Source organism: Larus michahellis, chromosome 1, assembly GCF_964199755.1.
Source record: "Larus michahellis chromosome 1, bLarMic1.1, whole genome shotgun sequence".
Lineage (NCBI taxonomy): Eukaryota > Metazoa > Chordata > Aves > Charadriiformes > Laridae > Larus > Larus michahellis.
Window position 1 is genome coordinate 46,036,216 of NC_133896.1, and position 22,323 is coordinate 46,058,538.

Consider the following 22,323-nt stretch of genomic DNA (forward strand, 5'->3'; position numbering starts at 1 on the left):
TTCATTTTTTAGATATAATTTTTAAACATTTCTATTATAAAAATTTAATGCATTTTTAAATAATGCATGTTTGATTGTTTTTAATTATTTTAATATGTTCTCAACATCTCTTTACATAACAGGTTGTTGAGATTTTTCATTCACCCTAAGACTTTCAGGATCAAATCTCATGCCTGTTGCAGGGAAATATATATAGTTTTTTTCTGGCTCTCCTGAGCAGCAAAAGAAGCAGGACTTGATGCCTCTGAGGATGCAAAGTATATAAATATATACTGTTTAGCTTATTTATGCCAATGATTCCACATTCCTGTATACTAACTTTGATTTCCTTTCTTGCTGGCTATGGTTATGGCATTTACATCCTCTAAACAAGTATGCTATTTGTAGACACTTTTTCATCATTAAAAATTAAAGATTTATTTTGTATCCTTTCTTTCTATACAGGGTTTCAAAAATAATGTTGTGATTGGTTCAGACTGTGTAATAAGGTGTAAAGTATTATTCTAAAAAGAAGCTTAAGAGAATATAAATACCTTTTCCAACCTGTCCACCTCAGTTTCTCTATCCCACGCGCAAAGCTTAAAGAAAAACTTGTATTCATATGTTTTTGATTAATTTTAATGCATTTGTGAAAGAAGCATTCAAATATTCTAAAGAGAAATTAACTACTTCTTTTTTACTATGATTTTATTTTCTCTGCATAAGCCTTACTGTAGACTGGAGAGGTGGGGAGGTGCAATGAATTACTTGGATGACTATTTGGCATGACTTTTCAGTTTTCTTAATGCTTCACACAGTTTGTAATTACATAATAATTCTGTATTTAAATATTTCTTAATTTTTTTTGATGACTGTAAGCACAGTTTGCTCACACTGCATATTAGCATTGTGTTAATAAGACTTTACAACCTTTGCATTGGAGCTTTCTCAGAGCACAGAAGTCATCTCACCTACAACTGCAATGTCCCAAAATATACCTTTGCAGCCCTCTTAGAACAGCAAATTCCAAACTGGAGACCAGTGAATTGTACATTTCCTCCACAACCAAAATTAGATGTCAATGCATCTGAATGATAAAAAACTTTTGATCTCACACCGGGAATACAAACAATGCAAAAGAAAATGGAAAAACATCTTTATTTAGGAGAGACTGGTTGGCTGAACTGGACACTGTAGCATCCCATAAGAACCAGAAAAACATTGATCCTTCCTTGAATAAAATAGAGATTCTATTTTTCAACTGCAGTTATAAAACTGGAAAAGATTGGGTTTCAGATGTCTACACAATCTCTAAGGCATTTGACAGATCTACAGTACAGCCAATCACAAAACAATTATCATAGAGTCATAGAATCATAGAATGTGTTGGGTTGGAAGGAACATTTAAAGGTCATCTAGTTCAACCCCCCTGCAGTAAGCAGGGACATCTTCAACTAGATCAGGTTGCTCAGGGCCTCGTCAAGCCTGGCCTTGAATGTCTCCAGGAATGGGGCCTCCACCACCTCTCTGGGCAACCTGTTCCAGTGTTTCGCCACCCTCATTGTAAAGAACTTCTTCCCAATGTCTCATCTAAACCTACCCTGCTCTAGTTTAAAACCATTGCCCCTCATCCTATTGCTACCTGCCCTTGCAAACAGCCCCTCCCCAGCTTTCCTGTAGGCCCCCTTCAGGTACTGGAAGGCTGCTCTAAGGTCTCTCCAGCGCCTTCTCTTCTTCAGTCTAAACAACCCCAACTCTCTCAGCCTGTCTTCATAGGAGAGGTTCTCCAACCCTCTTATCATCTTCATGGCCCTCCTCTGGAACTGCTCCAACAGGTCCATGTCCTTCTTGTGCTGAGGGCTCCAGAGCTGGACACAGTACTCCAGGTGGGGTCTCACGAGAGCAGACTAAAGGGGGAGGATCACCTCCCTCAATCGGCTGGCCACACTTCTCTTGATGCAGCCCAGGATGTGATTTGCCTTCTGGGCTGCAAGCACACATTGTTGGCTCATGTCCAGCTTTTCATCCACCAGTACCTCCAAGTCCTTTTGCTCAGGGCTGCTCTCTATCACATCATCCCCCAGCCTGTATCAATAACAAGGGTTTTCCCGACCCATGTGTAGGACCTTGCACTTGGCCTTGTTGAACTTCATAAGGTTTGCTCAGACCCACCTCTCTAGCTCATCCAGGTCCCTCTGGATGACATCCCATCCCTCTGGCACATCGACCGCACCACTCAGCTGAGTCTCTTCATCAAACTTGCTGAGGGTGCATTTGATCCCACTGTCTATGTCATTGATGAAGATGTTGAACAGCACCGATCCCAGTACGGATCCCTGAGGGACACCACTTGTCACCCCTCTCCATCTGGACATCGAGCCATTGACCACCATTACCATGGTGTTACCATGACCACCATTACCATGGTGTTACCATCGAGCCAGTTCCTTATCCACTGAACAGTCCACCCATCAAATCCGTATTTCTCCAACTTAGAGAGAAGGATGTTGTGGGGGACTGTGTCAAAGGCCTTACAGAAGTCCAGATAGATGATATCCATAGCTCTCCATAATCCTATATGGGTTTGGTTTTGTTTTTGTTTTTTTTATCTGAACATCTCTCTTGTCCTTAAAGCTTTGTAAATTGAGAATAAAACCCCCAACAACTTAAAGGACAATAAAGTCAAATTTTTAACTATAGTTACATCGACAAATCACAAAATACTGCCAATGAAGTATTAGTTGTTATTACTAAGCAATTTCTTCACCAGGAAATCAGGGGAAAAAAAGCTTTCTCTGTTCGAAACTGGTGTCAGACCAGCTAGGGATGTAAAGATCATTAAGGCAAGCAAAAGTACTTATATGAGCTAGTGTTTTGTAAAAAGCCATCACTTAATGAATGAGGTGGGGTTTTTTCTAAATTAATTTTCTCTTTGTGGTCACCGCACACTGAAAAGCCTTAACTGAAAATAAAAGTTTAAAATAAGAATTAGAGTTTTCAAAATAACAGTGAAAGTAAAGTTTTACTCCTCGCAGTCTGATATTAAGTATAACTCATTAATGCCTGTCATAAATTTAAAATGTATCCCTTCTAATTAGGCCCCATTGTGAATGTCAGAAAAGAATTTCAATTTCTCTTAAAAGTTTATAATTAAAGTAATAATGTCCAGTGTAACGTCTAGAAATAAGATGTCCTTCAAGCTTATAAAACAAGGTCTTCTGGCTTGCTCACCCCCTTAGGGTGAAATAAATCCTCAGCAGCACGTTAGATGGTCATCAGTAGCTCACATATTGCGAGTTGTTAAAGCCAGCCCATGAGGTGCCACAATCCTCTTCTTTAGACGGCTATTTTTCTACTTTTGTATCTGCTCCTGTTTACCCTGCATTACACTATTGTCAAACTTACAGTGTATTCTATATTTTTGCCCTACTCCATCTTCTAGCCACACTAGAAAAAAATTCAACCATGGAAGAACCCACAAACTTCAAATGTGAATGAAAAATTGCAACGCAATGTAATATCTTACGGATGCTAGAAAGCATTGTACTATGTATTATATCTCTTAATCTTTAAACAGTTTTGGTTTCAAACAACTTTTTCACAGTACATTAATCAACGAATTTGCTAGACTTTTCAAGTTTTCCAAGTCCTCTTATTTTTATAAACAGCCAACTAACTTTATAATAATGCACTTTTGTACTTCACAAATAAGTTTTCCACACAGGTGAGGTCAATGAAAACTGAATTTTGAATTAAAGAGGTAAATTTTTCATCGTGATATATAAAACCTTATCATGAATACCTTAAGGGTGTGTACAATGCATGCTTTTCATTTACGTGGGTCATAAAAGGCAGGCAAAAACTTTTATGAAAATATGTTTTAAATTGACCATTATGTATGAACAGAATAATCCCCTGTGCCTTGAAATTGTTTTCTTGTGCATCAGAGGAAACATGATTCCTGCAATTCCCAAAGAAATGTAAGCAAAGGAAAGATATTAATCCATCAGGAAGCCTCAGCTGCCAGAGGTGAAACTGGTGAACTCGTGCCTATGTGAAATCACACATTTTGAAAGTGACCTTGTTCTAAGAGAACACATTAAATGTAGCTTCTTTCTGTTTTTCCTTCTTGTCAAAGAAATGGTGACAATCTTAGAGTGATCTTATTTTGCAAAATGGCAAAGAATGCCTTCTAAAATTCCCTAGGCTTCCTTTGAAAAAACAACATCACAAGTTGTGAAAGGAATTGCATGCGCTCTAGCATTTAAATTGTGCAAACTCCTTTTCACACAAGAATATGTGCATACATTAGCTCTTCTGAGTTAAAAGTCTTTGACTGTTGAGAACAGACAATATGAGTTATTATAATGCCCAGCTATATGCTCTGAAATTCCATCTCTAGCAAGTCAAGGTTTGTGTTTTCTTTTCTTTTTTTGCTGTTTTTTTTTCCCCTTTTGCAGGTCCCTTGAGCAATTCTAAAAAGTTAGCTTATAAGCTAACTCTTAGTGTTACAGCATTAAGACTTTAGCTTATAACACAGCTCTTACTGCTTTCTTATGCTGACCAAAGATTAGAGGCCACAATCTACTCAGTCTTTGATTTCCAGTTGTGTCTTTGGAACACCTCATTGCAAGGTGAATAGCAGCTTCTGAAGTGCCACTGGCAGTGAACAGGGATTTACAACTAAAACGCAGTATCTGATGCACTTCTGTGCATAGTAGTTCTCATTCTGACTTACTCCGAAGGAGAATGGGAGACAACGAGACTGCCTGCAACTCTTTAAAGCAATTCAGCATCACTTACGTGTCTCATGGAGCTGCTAAAATGAATGGAAATATTTGCAGACAAACATAGTGCAGAGAAATGCGTTTGAAGCAAAAGTATTAGATCAGGCTGTGTATTATCCTATGGAACTCAACAATCTGCAAACCCATTAATTTGACTAAACAAGTTTATACACAGCCAGCCTCATAAGTAAATACTTAGACACTTCAGTGTTAGGGTTTTAAATAAGTATTTTAAAGTGATGCATTTCTGATCATTATTTGTTAGGGAAAAAAATGAAATAGGTGAACATTTGAAAAGATAAGGAATTGGGGGCTAAGCAAGGTTAAACTCTGAGTTCAGTTGCAATGAGAAAAGAAACTATGCAGTCCAGAGATTAATATGCCCCAAATCACAGTACAAAAAAAAAGGTTGTGCTACTTCAGTATGCTTTTAAAACATATTTAGAAAATTATATGCTAAAATTCTTACTAATTCAATTTTTTTCTAAAATGCAACAATCTGAAGAGAAAACTTTGAGAATCAAAAGACCTTCAGATATTACAATTCTTTTGTATACTGTGCCGACAGTTCCAAACAATAAAAAAAAAAATGGTTAAATGCAAAGTTCATACACATCAATTTAATATATCCTTATATGCAAAAAATTCTAAAGGCCTCTATATAGCATTTCAAAAATTAAAGCAAACATTTTTTTAACCACTTTGCATTATGTCCTTCTTTGGTACTTCATCTTACTTTACTGTAATCAATCGTATATGCCTTTTTTTTAGGTGAAAGTAAAAAAAAAACGAAACAGCAATACAGAAAAGTAGTTAATAATGTCCCTTTAAGTATACTGGTAAGATCAAATTAACTGATGAAGTCTAAGACGCAAAAGCAGTTGTGGATATTGATAATGCTGCAGATGGGGACCCTACTGGTGCTTATGAGAATGAACAGAACACCTTCATATCTTGCTCTGATGCTCCAGGATATAACAAACCTATCTGGTCTCTTCTCTGATTTACACACTGGCTTTCCATGGAATATGAAACCAAAGTCTTTATCTCTATGTCCTCATGGCAACTTAAAACACCTTTTAAAAGGTTTGGAAGTGAAAACCACAACAGGTGATTTGGTTTCCATGGAAAATCGAACTCTGTGGTATGGCTCACGGTCATCTGTGGTAGACAGTATCTGTTCCAGGTTTAGCCGAGTGTAAAATAAATATTCCATTTCCTCATCCTCCCCTCTGTTCTTACCACTGTCACACCCAGCCAACAGACAGACAGACAGACAGACACACACACACACACACACACAGAGCATCTCCTGACTCCGGCATCAAGGGGAAGGCGTATTTCTCCAGCTTTAAGAAAACATAAAATTCAGCAACATGCATACTTATAGAGAAATACGTTGTTTGCATGGACATACACGTATAGACTTAGGTGTGTATAAAACACACTGTAACTATACCCGTGCTGTTCATCCTTCTTTCTCTTGAGAGAGAATACACAACGTGTGACATATACTAACAGTGTAACTTAATGTGCTCTTGGAAGATGTTGATGAACACTGTAAGAAAACTGATATGAAAGAGATAACAAAGGGAATCTGCTTTTATGAAAATTTTTGGAAGCTCATCAAATAAAAATGCTAAGTCCATAAACACTGCCAAATTGTACACCACATGGTTGTAAAATATAAGAATGCTCCACTCAAGTTTTAAATGTTACTCAAAGGAGCAACTACTACAGACAATTTACATCGCTGTGTTTTGAGTGAAGGAATGTGCTGGCATTTATTCTGGAAGCTGAAGTACTGCACCTTTACAAGCCTTCCAATAACTCAACTGGCTGAACATCAGACAAGTAGTAAATAGGAATATTTGTGTGTATCCTACACAGCCATGGTTTAAAGATGCTGGAAGAGCTGCCAGCTGGATGAAAAGAAATGAAAGCCAACACAGTAATGTAAAATCTACCCATGATAACTAATGTAAAAACCATACATTTTAAGACACGAAAAAAGGAAAAATGACTGTCAGATAGCTTGTGTTTAAAAAATTTAAAAAAAAAAAAAGTCTGTGTGTGTTCTGGACTTCAGAAGAGAAGGCAGAGGAACTATCACCACTAATTCAAAAATTTAAATCTGAAGAAAAGCAGCTGAAAGAAGGCATCACTGAAACAAATTATTGAAGCTACTTAACCCATGTTGGTTTAAACAATGAAGCACTAACTCAGCTATTATTATGTAAAAATGCACTTAAATGATCATTAGTTTATTTATACAAGGCATATAAATATAAGGTTAATCAAACATCTACAGTTACTTTCTAATTTCTGCAGCACCATTTCTGATACAATTCACCAAACCTATATTTGCAAAATATGTTACAGAACGTCTTCCTTGTTATACAGACCATACCATGAATATTTTCCCTTTTTACTGTAGGAAGTGCCATGACATTTCTATCAAGAAATTTTTGGATCATGATGTACTGCAATTCCATATATTTTTAAAAATGTTTGTCTGTTTGAAATTAAACAACTTAATACACCATATCCTGCACGTCATTCAGAAAATACAGAATAATTTAGAGCTAGGAGGAAAAAAATTAAACTAAAAAAGCCCTTTCCATTATTAACTATACTGCTAGTAATTTGCCAAAATAAGTTACCAAAAGAAGAAAATGAATTTTTAAAAATCTGTTTCTGACCTGCAGTATCTCAAGAGAGAGGAATTATTTAGGTAAACCAGATGAGGAACTTCACAAAATTGAAATGGCTAATTATCCTGCGTGTTTCCTTTGCAAGAAATTTCTGTTTCAAAGAAAAAATTACTACTATATTTCTTAGGAAATATGGCAGCAAACACAGTGGAAGTTAAAAACTCAAACTGCATCAGTGGTAAGTGGCACTGTAGGAAAGAAATCTCAGAGATGTTTAGCATCCATCCTAAATCCTTTTCTAACCACTGTGATCTGCAGAATGACCTACTTACAGAATTTTTTTTTGTAGATTTTTTGAGTGTTTTTTATATTGCCAAGAAAACTAAGGTTATCTTTTTGTTCAATCCAGTTAGTTAAAGTAGGACAAGGTTCCACAACCACTTTGCTCAAATGTTAACTGACATAAGCTCAGTGCTTCTGTAAACTACAAAGTACATAGTTGGAGGATGTAGAAATTGAAACAATAATTATTCTAACTTGTTTTTTTTGGTAAAATACTCAGTGGTAAAATACTCAGTGATTAGCATGCTTCTAAAGGGCATGTGTCTTCAAACCACAGTTAAGTCTTCTGGGATCATCTCTGCCCTCTGCCATTTGAGGTTCATACCACTCCTGTTTTAAGTAATAAAGGGTTTAGCATACTGTAGTAAAGTACAGAAATATTCATGATAGTTCAGATTCCTGGAAAAAATCCATTACCTTGTGCTCATTTACTTAGCTGTTTCTTAGCATATGCTGTCTGTTCTGTAGATCTACCCAGGAGAAATAAAAGAAATTAACTTTACCCACACCTTTTTCTGTCACTGCTTCCCCGTTTTACCTCATAAGAATTTTCTTAACAGATTAATATGCTTTGAATATTTTTATTCCCCTGATTTAATCTGGTTTTTTTCTTAATTTTATTCTTGCTTTCAAAAGATACTGTTGTTTCTTGTTATAACACAGTTTAACAAAAGTACTATTCTATCAAGATAGGACTTTACTAATATAAATCAAAACAGCTGGGTAATTGGACTCCCTAAGCAGGAAAAGAGCATAGGGTACTTCAGAAATCCAAAGACAACTATCTCAAACATATTTTTTAATCATGTATTTCTGTTACTGGTAGTATTACTGATTACAATGATATGAGTAGTTTTCCATGTTTGAAAAGCAAGCAACTCTGAATGTCTGCCACCTCACAATTATTTACTTTTATGTTTTAACTTTTTGCAACAGAATGCGTATCTCATGTCCTAATCCAGACCAGTCCATTGATTAGGAATTCCTGAATAGATTTTATGTACCTATGTAGATATGTGCCTTTCATTACTTTCTATTACATTAAGAGGTTACTTCTTGCAGAGGCATACAAGTGTATTCTAAGATCTATATAGCTTCTCTGGTCCTAACACTATTCAGTAACAGCTAAATGTAGCAACATTTGTCTGTTTAGCAGCAGTTCGCATGATGCCATCACACAAGAAACTTTAGGCAGCACCTTAATTAACTTATATCAGGAACCATCTTGAAGGTCTGTCTGACGGAATATGGCTTTCATCTGTGAATAATGGACTCAATCTCTCATTCCTAAACTAAAGGAAAAATCTAAATTAAGGTGTTTATCTTGTTTTCCTTTCTCCATTACTATATTTATACAACCACATTTTTCTTTTCCTCTCCAGCATTCCTTTTTTTTTTTTTTCCTGCACAAATTAGCAGTCTTACAGCTCAGTCCAGAACTGGCTTTGTCTCCACATAGCTTTCTTTGCAGCAGGGCTTGATGGTGTCTTAAAGCAGCTTTCACTGTAGTTCTTCTTCTGAGTCATCCAAATCTGTGTCCTTCACAGACATTGGATTGTAAGAGTTCCAAAAATTGTTTAAACATACACAACCGGGGGGGGGAGGGGGGAAGACTACTGTATTTGTAGTAAATGTAGGTCTTTCTCAAATAAGTTTTAATTTTCTGCAACAGATAGATACTGGATATCAAGCTTTCCCTATTGTGGGAAAATATTTGTCTCATGAATCTTTGTCCATGACACAGTCTTTAGGTAAAAAAGCAGCTGTATGTCACATCATCTCATGATATTAAACTTTTTTTTTAAATTATTGACTGGAGTCAGGGGGTTCTTTTTACTATTTGTAAAACATCCAGGCTCAGCATCAACCCTATCGATAGATGATATTCAGTTTGTTGAAAAAGTAGTTGATTTTATGTAGTCTTCATTTTTATCACAAAACCCAAAACTTTTTTTGTTAAGGAGAGTTATCATAATTCTTGACCTTATTGTCATTAGTTTGCAAAAACAACCTAGTTTCCTGACACAGACATATGACCATTCACCTCCTGTCTATCCCCGATTGTGTGATCAAAATCTCCCTTGTGAATACGTAATTAGAGATGGTTGGAAACCAGACTTGTGAATCCATGGGGCATTCAAACATTTCAAAATTTCGTGTAGAAGGCAACTTTCTTCTGTTTTTCCTTTAAAAAAAGATCAAAGCAGTTGTCTTTCTCTTTTTAATCAATGTGAAACTGTTCCTCTTATGGAAACTTCTTAAGTATTCTTGCAGAGGAATTTCCATAATGCCCTTCTAGCTGTGAAACAGAAAATGGGAAGATGAGGCAGAGAGAAATTGGACCAGAACAAAAGTGGTGAGTGAGATGTAGTGGTCAGGTGTTCCACAACTGATCTGTTGCTCTGGTCCTCTCATTTGGTGAGAAACCTACTCCTGGATCTGATAAATGTTTTCTAACTGAAGATCCATCAAAATTGGCAGCTTGCCATAAAAAGCTTGGGTTTGTCAATTCAGCACTTTCCAAAAATAAACTGTGTAAAAAAGAATCCTAACCAGCCATCAACTTTCTTACCCAGGTTTTGCAAAGAACTTTCATTTACTTAAACCTCAGAAATGTGCAATAACAAAAAGAGAGACCATTAGCTTGAGACTTAAAATTCATTTTGTCTGGCCTTTTTTTGTTTGTTTTACAAGTTTGATCTCTATCTCAAATAACTATACCCTCTGTTTGTTCCCAGCCTGGAATACACTTCATAGAACTAAATGTTTCAAAATAATGTGATTTATACCCATACAGTCAGCTGCAAGTATGACATCCCTGTAGCAAAATACCAGTGAATTGTAAACACAAGTTAATAAAGACAAAGAAATCACCTCTGTTGCTCTGGAAACAGTGGAGTTATTAATTTAGTATTCAAGAGAAAAAATATATATATGCATATACCAGAGGTGCTTTGAGCCATAGAGATTAACTTCGTTGATCAGTAATGTGTGGGGTTTTTTTTTCCTTTTCACAGAAGTATTGTGCTTGATCTTCCTCTGTTTGCAATAAGTTACATTTGAAAGGCCGAGGCAATATCAGTGCAATGGCAATATCAGTGCAATAGCAACCTCATCCTATCCAAGATGAAAACCATCTCCTTCAAAAAAAAAAAAAAAAAGAAAAAGAAAAGAAAGAAAGAAAAAACTTTCCCTGAGGGGAGTAATTTGTCACATACATAGATATTTAACTATACAGTCAGTGTCAAGCTTCAAGTGTACGGCACTGGAATTAATAGAACTGACAGCTATAGCATGAAATTCACAACATCCAAGATAATCAGAGTTACTTCCTATATTTTATTTACTTAGTAAAAATCTATCCCCCAGAACTAACAGCTGGAAGCTACATCAATAGAAATATTTTACAGTAATTAGACTCACTCCAGTTTAAAAAAATAATAAAACCAGGAAACAGATTATTGAATTTTGTTGAATGTTTTCTTTCAGGAGAATTAGCACGCCAGTTAAAGTTGCAGAGATTTGAGCAGGACTACTCAGTACTTAGGGCCAACAACTCATGTAGTGATATGGCCTGCATAATTAGGAATCAAAATTTTTAGATTCTCTCTAAAGATGAAAAGAAATGACTCAAGATTTTTATGAGAAAAAGATTTATTAGAACATGCATCACATGCACCAATTCAGTCTTATAATGTATTCACTTATCTTTTTGCTTGTTTTGAACTTGTTTGTTTGTTTGTTTTATAGATCTGTTATTAGAAACAGTCTTACATTTGTTACTTGCTAAGCAGATGTTCATTTCTGTTCTTTATAAAAGTCAAACACCTGGAGACTCTAGTTAGTGAGCTCAAGCTGGGCAAAATAAAAAGAACTACAAGGAAAGTCTAAAAGTTAAATTGTGTTTCTTGTCACCTTCATCTCACTGGAGTCTTGAAAGGTTACCAGAATTTATTTCTGGACCAGAGCATAGTGGACAATGAAATTATTGGAGTAATTTTATTTTTTCAGAAATGGTTTGCGTTCTTATGAACGAAACACTTTCAAACTTCTGTGGTTGGATCAAGGCCAGAGATTGAAACCCAAGCACATATCCTCATACCCTTAACTGGGAGTAGGAAGCTCAGGTAGACTATTCTTTGAAAACAGACCTAACTACTAATGCTTAGGGTACATGAACTTTTCACAGACTATGCAAAGCTTAATTTGCAAATTAAGGTGTGCACAGCCTGTTTCCAGAATTGGCTGCAAATTTACTCCCCCACTTTCTGACATAGTGCTCTGTGTACAATAGAAACCATGCTCTGCCACTTAGACCTGAGAAGTTGTTCCTGGAAATTTCAAGAGTTCATATTTTACATTTAAGGTATGCTTAACAAGGTATAAAATGATCTAAAGGTACCCTGTTTGCTTTTTTTATTTCTATGAATAACTGTCCTTATGAAGTCAAGAAGAAGCAACAATTTTAGAAGAAAACAAGGATAAACTTTCAAATCATCTTTCAGACTGATGCCAGCATAAAGTTTACTCCTTGAGAACTGCAAAGTAGATAGCTTTAAAATGTTATTATAGGTATGACCACTTTGGAAGTGAACAGTGTGATGAAGGTTTCTCAGGGATGGTTGTTTTGAAGAACTGCTATATTCAGAACTACCAAACGCAGCAACTCAAAAAAACGTCCACCTTTAAGCTGCCTTTGTTACACTTGTAGTAAAGCATAAGGTAGTGTCTTGTATCTAATTCGTAATATCTTAATGCAAAATGAAAGGGCTCCTCACCAGCCATCCAAAGAAGAAATCAAAAGCAAGTTTGCAGAAGCCCACTTCTTCAAGTGTTTAAAACATTTCTAATAATTTTTAGCAACAGGGTAGGAGAATTTTTTTGTGTATTTCTGGGGTTGTTCTTTTTGTTTTGTTTTGGGTTTGTGGTTGTTATTTTTTTACTCTACAGTATAGGTAACACTCCCATAAGAAAATATCACTTTCTGAAATGCACTAATGTTATGATACATTAGGATGATGTCAGGAAGTTAAATATAAGGATGATATTATGAAATAACAAGCTGAGCTGGACACATCATGCCACTTAAGAGATAAGAGTCTCAACAAAGAGCATGGGTCTGAAATTTAGAAAGTGTGGTAGGTAAGATTCTCAGTTGTTACAAGTCCATAATTTCACTGTTTTTCCAGGAGTCACCTATTTACACAAATTAGAGATTAATAACACAGATGTTCTGTATAGCAATTTTAAGAGTATTATTGTGGTATTGTATACAGGCTTCTTTGTACTACGTAGTTCGGACTGTCAGTCTATTAATTACTTGCAGTTCAACCAGTATGCTAATTACAACAGTAATCCTTAGCTCCTTCTAGATACTGCATACCACCATGCCCATTTCAAAATCTTAACATCTGAAAAATAGAAATAAAACCAGCACCAGCTACATAGACCACAATTAGTGTCATCCCAATTCTTGACTCTTACCAGACCACATTTTGGTGATCACTGTCATGCTTAGAATTGCTAAGAAAAGGTTGTGCAAGAAGTCACAGTCTCACTCAGTCATTGTAAGCCTGATTGATTAGTCCTAAAATTGCTTTATTTGTTGATGAGCTTTGAGTTCAGAATCTAAGTTGCTGTGTTAGAAAAACTTGCACTAACTTGGGAGTTTATTCTCCTACCTCTACTTTTGCCAAGACTTTTCAACTAAAAGTCAAATTTCAGTCCCAATGCACTAAAACAACAAAACCCTGATTTGTTTCACTTGAACTAGAGTTTGGCAATAAAATAAAGCTGATGAGATTAAGCATTTCTCCAGATGATGGCCATAAAGATAAATAAAAAATAATAAATAACATAAACAGCTCAAGACTTGAAGAATATGCCAGAAGAGATGATGCTACTAAAAAAAGGTTTTCCTAAGACTTGAAAAACTTTGACCAGATATGAGTTTTTCAAAGTAATCAGTGCTAGCAATCAGCTCCCAGGGTAAAAAATAAAATGCTCAAAGATTATACGCCGTGAAGCCAATATACAGGGAAAAATTCAGGAAGATACCATGGTGAGTTATCAAATGGAGACTACCAATGACCTGCAGAGTGCATTTCTTCTAGCTAAAGAGAAAAAAGTAGGAAATTATCAGGCAGAAACCAGAACAGAAACCAGAAGAAGAAACAAGGAGTGAAACAGAGTACAACCACAAGATTCGTTTAAAATATAAACACTTCTTGAATTGCTGAGTGTAAGCATGTTTCAAACCCAAATGTCCTGACTTCCTTTAAGATACTGCTAACTTGAATGAGTTTTACTTCACATGTGTATAACAGTCAGTGAATTACACTCAGAATGTTAGCAATATACTCCGAGATTCCATTGGAAGTATGTTGACCTAACTTTTAGGTCCTAAACCAAGAGCAATGAAAGCATTGATATCTGTATTGCATACTTCCTTATATCAGATTTCTTTCTGCATGTGCTGAAGGTGGCTAGGGATAATTAGAGACTTGTTTATCATGTTTCTTCATATTGTTCTAGCTTGAAGTGAAGAATTTAGGAAAAAAAGAAAAGTTCTTTGGTAGGCAAATAATTTATAAACTAGTTTTTCTTTTTTCTCACTGTAAACTGAAGAAGAATAGTAAAAAAAAAAACAAAAACAAACCAAAGCCTGCCCCCCAAGTCAACCAACCCCCCCCCTAAAAACCCAGGCAATTTGTACTTAGCTGTTCTCTAATACTGGGAATTTCTAGGAAATGCATATGAGCAAGTGGAGCAATTGAAATCTGAATTCCTGTCCATGTTGGCATTTAACTAGATATGTCACAGACTTGTAGGTTCATGTTGTTTTCTTCCTGTAACACATGGCATTACATAATAAAACAAAAGTAATACAAAGAAAATGTATTACAGAATGAATTGTGACATTCCCAATTTTTTTTCCCCTGATAGATTAATAAACTGTTACTACAGTAGTGATCTCTACTGTTGGGTTAGGAAAAGATTCAGGACTGAAGTATACCAAATGTTCAGTTCAAATATCATGAGTTTTTAGTCAGCTAAGTCAGAAGGAAACAACTGGAGAGTATGCAAGTTAAAAAATTTCTGCAGTCAAGAAATAAGTGTTATAGTACTTAGTTTGAAAAAGGAGATAGGTAATAATACATTGACCAAGAGGATTTCAACTTTCTCCACAAATGTAGCAAATGTTAATTTATTTAAAATCATATTATTCATCTTCTATTTTGCATGCAAAATTGAGTTTCATTTAAATTTTTGAAGGAATCATGTTCAGTGGACCGTTGTTCCAAGAAATCCCATCAATTTTCCATTTCTTGCTTTCTAAATACATCACCTATTAACTCTCTGGGCTGCCACGGTCAAAGCTGTGCGGGGGCTAGGGCTCAGAAGTCAGAAGCTCCAGGCTCATAGCCACAAAATCCCAGGGCTTTCCATTCTAAATACCAAAAGGTAATTAGTACCACTGAATCTGGAGATCTGAAAATCCTTGTAGGGGTCCAAGAGTTTCTTGGCAGTAGTGCTCAGACATTTCAATGGCAGCTGGAAGTTTAGAGATCCTTTCTTAAAAATCATAGATCAATGCCTAAGAATTTAGATTTTAAGGTTCTGTTTCATTAAGAAATTTCCCATGCAAACCAGTTTGAATTATAGCTTAATGAAACCCTTACCTGCCATAGTTCATTAAGAGAAAACTTACACTTGTTTGTTTTGGTGTTTGGTTTTGTGGTTTTGTTGGTTTTAGTTTTGTTTTTTTTTTAAATAAGGCGTTTCTTTTTGCTTTTTTATAATTTTTTAATTTTACATGAAATGGAAATTTTGAGTTCAATTATTTCTAGTCTGAACACATAAACAAATGTATACACAGATAGTAAATTGCGTAGAAAAATAGAGAGCCTTTACTACTGGTAATGTTGAATGATGCCATTAAAAATAATAAAAGTTCCTCAAACATTTATCTATGAAATAATGCAATTTTATTGTATTTATAACATCAAAAGACTTCAGAATATGTAAATCAAATGAAAGTTTTGCCTCCTAAACTTTTCAATATCAGGTGAAATCTTGTTCTTTTATCATAACTGGCATGTAAAACTGGTGTATTCTTTCAAGGACAGACTTTGATCAACCAAAAAAACCCCTGAATTTGACATTCTATGACAGGAGGAAGAAAAATAAAAAAATACACTTTTTAAAATGTGTTATAGATTGATAGAGAAGGTCATAGGTGTTTCAGAGGCTTAGATAACAGCTTTAGTCTTAAAGTAAGAGGTGGCTTACTTTTTAGAAATCTGCAATCAGCTCACACTTGATGGATCGATGGCATAGTATTAGAAAAGGCTGATGAAGCAACAGAATTTATATAAGCCTACAGTTCATTAACCTGGCAACTGTATTTTAGCTGAATTAATGGTAGAAGGAAGCGAGGCATAAATAAATGTATGTGCATGTGCTGCAAGCATGGTGCAACCAAATTAAACCCTAAAAATATAACACTGATTTTTGTAACTGATTCTTCACTAGGAAGGAAAGCCAGTTTCTTCTGTGATGCCAGGAAAGGAGAAATAGAATCTGTCAGTCATTAAAATGGAAGGCATATAGTGCTGTGGCTGTCTGGAGATGAAATTGGATTTCTCTGTCTGGGCTCTTCAGATTCCTTTTTATTCCACATAGCAAATTGCTTTGCCGTAACTTGGTATTAAACAGGAAAGGGTTCAGCTGGCACAGGTAGTACTAAAAGCTTATTAGGAACCACACAGTGCAAGTGCCTCTGAACAATATGTATTGGAAGAACAGCTCTTGTAAAAGGCAGAATTCATTTTCCAAATCTTTTATGCAAGTTTAAGTCTGCTCATTTACAGCTCCTTTATTTTCTCTGCTGTGGAATTCTTTGCACTGCTCTTCTTTTTTTTTTTGTTGTGTTTTTTTTTTTTATTTCCTGCACAGCTGCTATATTTTTATTGGAGGCAAAAAAGACAGTAACTGCAAATGGCTGCACTTACAATAGAATTTTGCAAAAGAACTTTAAGTAAAAGAGAAAAATAGCCTTGCTTCCATTTGATCTAATTTTCTTATGAGATACTTCAAGCCTGTTTTTTACTGTACATTTATCAAATAAACTAAAACCCATTATACATCACTTCACTGTGATTTTATCTATTCAAGTGTAACAGTTAACACACCAGTAATAACAATTAGTACGGTATACACTAATTTAAAATGCAAGATAATGTATTCAATAAGGATCTTTAGCACGTAGAAATGCTGACACTATTTTCTCTTCATTTCCTTTTATAAAATCATTTATTTATATCTTTCTCTTTTCACAGTAAAAGGCCTATCATAGTTGTTACTCTCTATTAATTCAGTGTTCCAACTGGGCCATCTTTGAGCATTTTAATTTCAGGAGGTGATAACGAAATATTTTATTGCTTCTTAATTCAAGGTCTCAGGATGTTTCCTACAGTTCACCTATGATACACAGGAAGAAAGGAAGAACTCCATAAAGAAGTTCATTACAGATAAGCCAAATATGTGGGCCTCAAGAGACAATTCCTGCCGGAGAACTGAATTTGTACAGGTGCTACCTTTATTCAAGAAAAGAAAGAAAGAGAGAATAAAAAAAATCATCTTAACCACATAAAGCATTTTTTAGACATTTGAAAATATAAGGTGATCAGTTGAATAATTTCTCTTCTCAAGCTCACTTTCATGATTCACTTTCTCCACAGTGATACACAAAAAAAAGGCAAAATCTTAATTTAACCATGTTACCCACCCTCCTGTAGTTTGAATCTTGTATCCTTATCACAGTGGAGGTTCTGTCTTAAAAGTGGTATTAGCAGAAAAACAACAAATGTACTTGAGACTTATCTTTGTTCAAAGAAAAAATAGCATTTGAAGGTTTTTTTGTCCAAATAGATGCTTTTTGTTTTCTATGTTGTGAAGCTAAAACAGAGGTAAAGGTAGAGCTACAGAGCTTATCTGTGAGTCACTCCCACTTCCAAAATTCATGCAACACCACATTTAACAAGAATTAAGAAATAACTAGCATTTGGTAAAATATCCATCGTATTTGATAAAATATGCATTATCCATATTTAATATCAGAGAGTACTTTATGTCACTGATTTATATGAGTTTACTTACATCTAATAACAAAACATGCACACGTGAATATTGAAATTTATGTCCGGAACTTTCTATTATGCACCTATCATTTTTATGAAAAATTCCATTTTGAATAGTTCTGATTGATAGTGCTGATTACTATGAATTGTATTAACTTACCACTTATAAACTACAAAAGAGGATGCCTTCAGACATTGAAATTCTGAATTCAGGAAGAAATAAATTATGTGTGAATTTTAACATGTTTAGAATCTAGGAAATTAAAGAATGGGGGTTTATTATTATTATTTTTGAAAAATTTTCCTAGTGTACGTCCTGTCACCAAGTATCATTTATTGGCTTCAGTGTGGTTAATAAATTTATTTCTTTCAGTCTGGACCCTGCAACCGAGCTACACTTTCCTGCTTTTGATGATCAGCAGGACTGTTACCCTATTCTGAAACACTGAGCCATCCTTCTATTGAAGAAAGAACAATATTCTTCTTATCAACTTTTTTTTGGAAATTCTTCAAATGATTTAGAAGTTAAAGGCTTTCAAATAAAGAAAAAATTGACAAACAGCTTCATTTGAGTGATGTCTACAGTTACATAAATTTACCCAGACCATTCTGTTATCTATTGACTCCTCCACACTCCTGCCAAAGTCGAACAATATTAGGAGATCAAATATCCAAGGTGAAAATTCCTTAAGGCAGCACAGAATTTCTGCTGGACACAGAGGATGGATTGGTCTAAGGCAAAGTGTCTTGTTTCAGCTCTAATTGTAAAGGTTTCAAAAAAGTATATTTCACTGGAAACTTTCCTACATAAAATCTGTATTTTCCATGTACATATTTGTGTAAGACGTTCCTAGTTTGCTCATTTATTCTTATTTTAGGATTAAGCAAATTGAAATTGAAATCATACACAGGCAAATACTATATTGTTTTTTCAGTGTGAAGTTAATGGCTGTAACAATATTTCATGATCTTTCAGTATTTCATTCCTTTCTATATTAATCATATATTTCAATATCCCTCCATTTTCTGAATGGTTATTGATAACAAATTCTTCATGTGTATTAGAAACCTGAATTTGGCAAATGATAGTAATTTCATAGATGATAACATTGGGAGTAGGGGTGGGGAGAAATAACTGGCTAGGGAATATTTTACATATTAGGGATGCTTAAAAAATGGTAATCAGCCTCTCTATATAGATTTCTTAGACTTCCTTTGTCCTCGCTCCACTCTTCCATCTGAATGCTTTTTACACTCACTTGTCTCTTGTGTTGATTCATCTTTACTTTGCATTTTTTACTTAACAGAACCTTGGTTAAGGCTTTCCTATGTTACTGAAACACAAACAAATATCCAGAGGACTCTTGAGAAAAGATTTTATTGGAGATATGTGCTGAAATATTTCTCAGTACCCTGGACAAGATTTTTTTTTTTTTTAAATGAAAGTTTACAGGTGGATAAATTAGGGCAGACTTCATGAGAAAATTAGCAAAACTCTTCTGATACCTGAGTTACACACGAAAAACTAAGCACGTACATGTTCACCCACATTTTAAGGTGAAAATATGATACAGCCCCTAATGGTGGTATGTCATCTGCACACACAAAGAAGGCACAGAAATAATGATGGCAGAATTAACTCAATAACCCATATTAGCAGCTCCTAAGCCCATCCCAAAAGCCACTGGTCCTTCAAAAGCCCATCTCCACAAGCCCAGAGGAGCACAGTGGCACAGTGACAGGAGGGAAACGCAAATTACAGACTCCTGAGGAATGGACACCCTGTCCAGACCCCTCCTAGAACTGTCCCAGGAGAGCTTCAGTCCCAGCGTCCAGGCGTGGGGCTCATCACTCTGAGTAACTGGGAGCAGTTCTTTGGTTAATCTTTTGGACTAAAGGGAGGTTGCTGCCCAGGAGTGCAAGATATGGGGGACACATGGGATGCAGGAGAAAAGCAGCTTGGAATTGCTCGGGATTTGTTATAGGATATTTAAGGGAGGAACCAAAGGCAAGAAAAGGGAGGGCTTTAGGTGATTTTGTGAAGAGCAAGTGTTGGAAACAGAGGGGCAAGGGAATAAAAGGGTCCATTTGTGTGGAAGCAGGGGCTAGCAACAGGTTTGTCTGGCGATGCCCTGTACCTGATAACCACAGTCTGTCCCATCTCCTTATTTTCCAGTAAGGGACCCTTTACTGCATGTGCGTGTTGCACATATGTACACACACATGCTCTTCCCCTGCTCAGCCGGAGAGGGGAACAGGATGACACCACTGATGCTGTTGGTGTTCATGTGAATGCTTCATGTATCTCTATCTTATTTGCATGTCTGGTCATGCATGTAAGTGTGTATATATGTATATAGGAAAATATATCTGTGTGTGCACACATGTGTGTTAGTGCATACTGGGAATCAGTGCTCAGTCTCGCTGCTGGTTGTACTTGGGGAATGGAGCCGCACCAGCATCACCTCTCTCAGGCTGCTCGACTCAGATGTATTCCCCTAACAGATGGAAGCTAGTTTCTGCTCATGACTATATCTATCTACACATGAAGTTTCTTAATTTGCCCATTCAAATGCTAGTAAAAGCATGTTTTGTTTACAACAGAAGGGAACTGCCGTATTTTGAAAACTGATCGCAAGGGTATTTTTCAGTTAGTGTTTTCTGTCTTCTTAATCCACGTTCAACAGGGATAAGAAAAGTAACTCAAATACATCTTGTTTGTCCTGAAGCTAAAAGTGAATACAGTAGGTTTTGTTCATAGAGTTTTCAAGGATTTTAGATAACGTATGGGCTTTTTAGATTACTTCAGGTACAATAGTGCTTTGCATATTTATAGTGGGTTATATTTAATTGAATGAATCAAATATTATTGTTATGACTACTAGAGTGAATGGACTTGCAGGCAAGCATCTGATCATCCTAAAGCTCTCATTAACTTGCACACAGTCATAACTCGGGAACCTCAGATTGCGACTGCTCTTACTCTGAAGACACTTAAATTTATCACTTGCAACCCTGGTTGCTCTGAAAAATCACAAGATGCTTTACACTTTCATCCTTCACTTCCCAGGATAGTGCTTAGACTCCTTGCAAAGGAAGGAAGGAAATTCCTTAAGAAGTCGCAAAATTTTTGTAAAAGCAGTTTGGAGATCTATTTTAACCTTTAAATCTAATAGGTTCTACCTTTAGAAAGGAAGATGTGTAGCAAGATAAAGACAAGATACCAGATAATTGAAGTTAACAATCAGATTTTATTTATTTAGTAATTTATACTTTGATATTTTTATCTGGAAAGGCATCGTTTTGCATACTTTTGTGTGCTTCTTAATGTCTTAATAACCAATAGAGTCGTATTGTTCCTACAGTAAATCATCTCTCAGTAACTAAGTTACATAATTAAATTATTATATTAATAAGTAATTTCTACAGTACCCATAACATTATCCCCTGTCATATCTGGTTCTTCAACAGACATCATATCTAGTGGGGTGGGAGAAAGAAAAAAGGAAGGGGAGCACATCTACTCATGAGTACTGCCTTAAACCAGAGTATTTTTGCTGGACAGACTGCTTGTTTCACAGATCACAAATATGTGTCAAAAGCCCTTGAAGATAGTTTCATTGATATAGATGTCCTTATACATACGAAAAACATTCTAAATTCTAGATTACAGGGACCATGCACATTTCAGTATAAATGTCTCTGTGTCTTGCAGCAAGCCTATGTTTCTGTCTTTTATTGAAGGCTAAAATAAAGAAAAATAATATATGTCTAAGTATACTTATAAATATGAATACAAAGTCCCTATTTGGTGTATTGATATCATACATACTTTTACATATATATTTGACTTATCCTTCAGGAATTATATTCTCTATAGACAGACAAAAAGAAAGATTATAACAAAGACAAGTACTTGTGTCTACATAGAAAACCATGCAAGTTAAGCTAATGGAACAATTTTTGCATGTTTTCATTTCCAGGACAAAGGATTTCCCTGGCAGATCTAGGAGCTGTCCTAAAGTTGCTTCATATCTCTCAGACCCCTCTTGAGTTATTGTTGACAGTGCTTTGACAATTCAGGACATGGTAGAGTTTTCTCCTGAGTGAATATTTTTTGTTTAAATCTTCCTATCTTTTCTAAGAACCTTTGTTCCTTTATGTATGCCAGGTGCTATTATAAATAAAAAAGAAAGTCAGTAAGCTTTTTTTTTTCCCCTTCATCAGTTTGATCTCCTTACTATCATCCAGGAGAGAGAGATTTTTAAGTTTGTCTTAGATAAAGTCCATTGATGTCAATAGAACGATTCCGGTTGATTTTAATGAGGTATAGACATAGCCCATATTTAGTTGCTTTGCTCTTTCTGAGGCAGAGTAACTTGAATCTTACAAGGAAACTTACTCTCCCAAGACTTACAT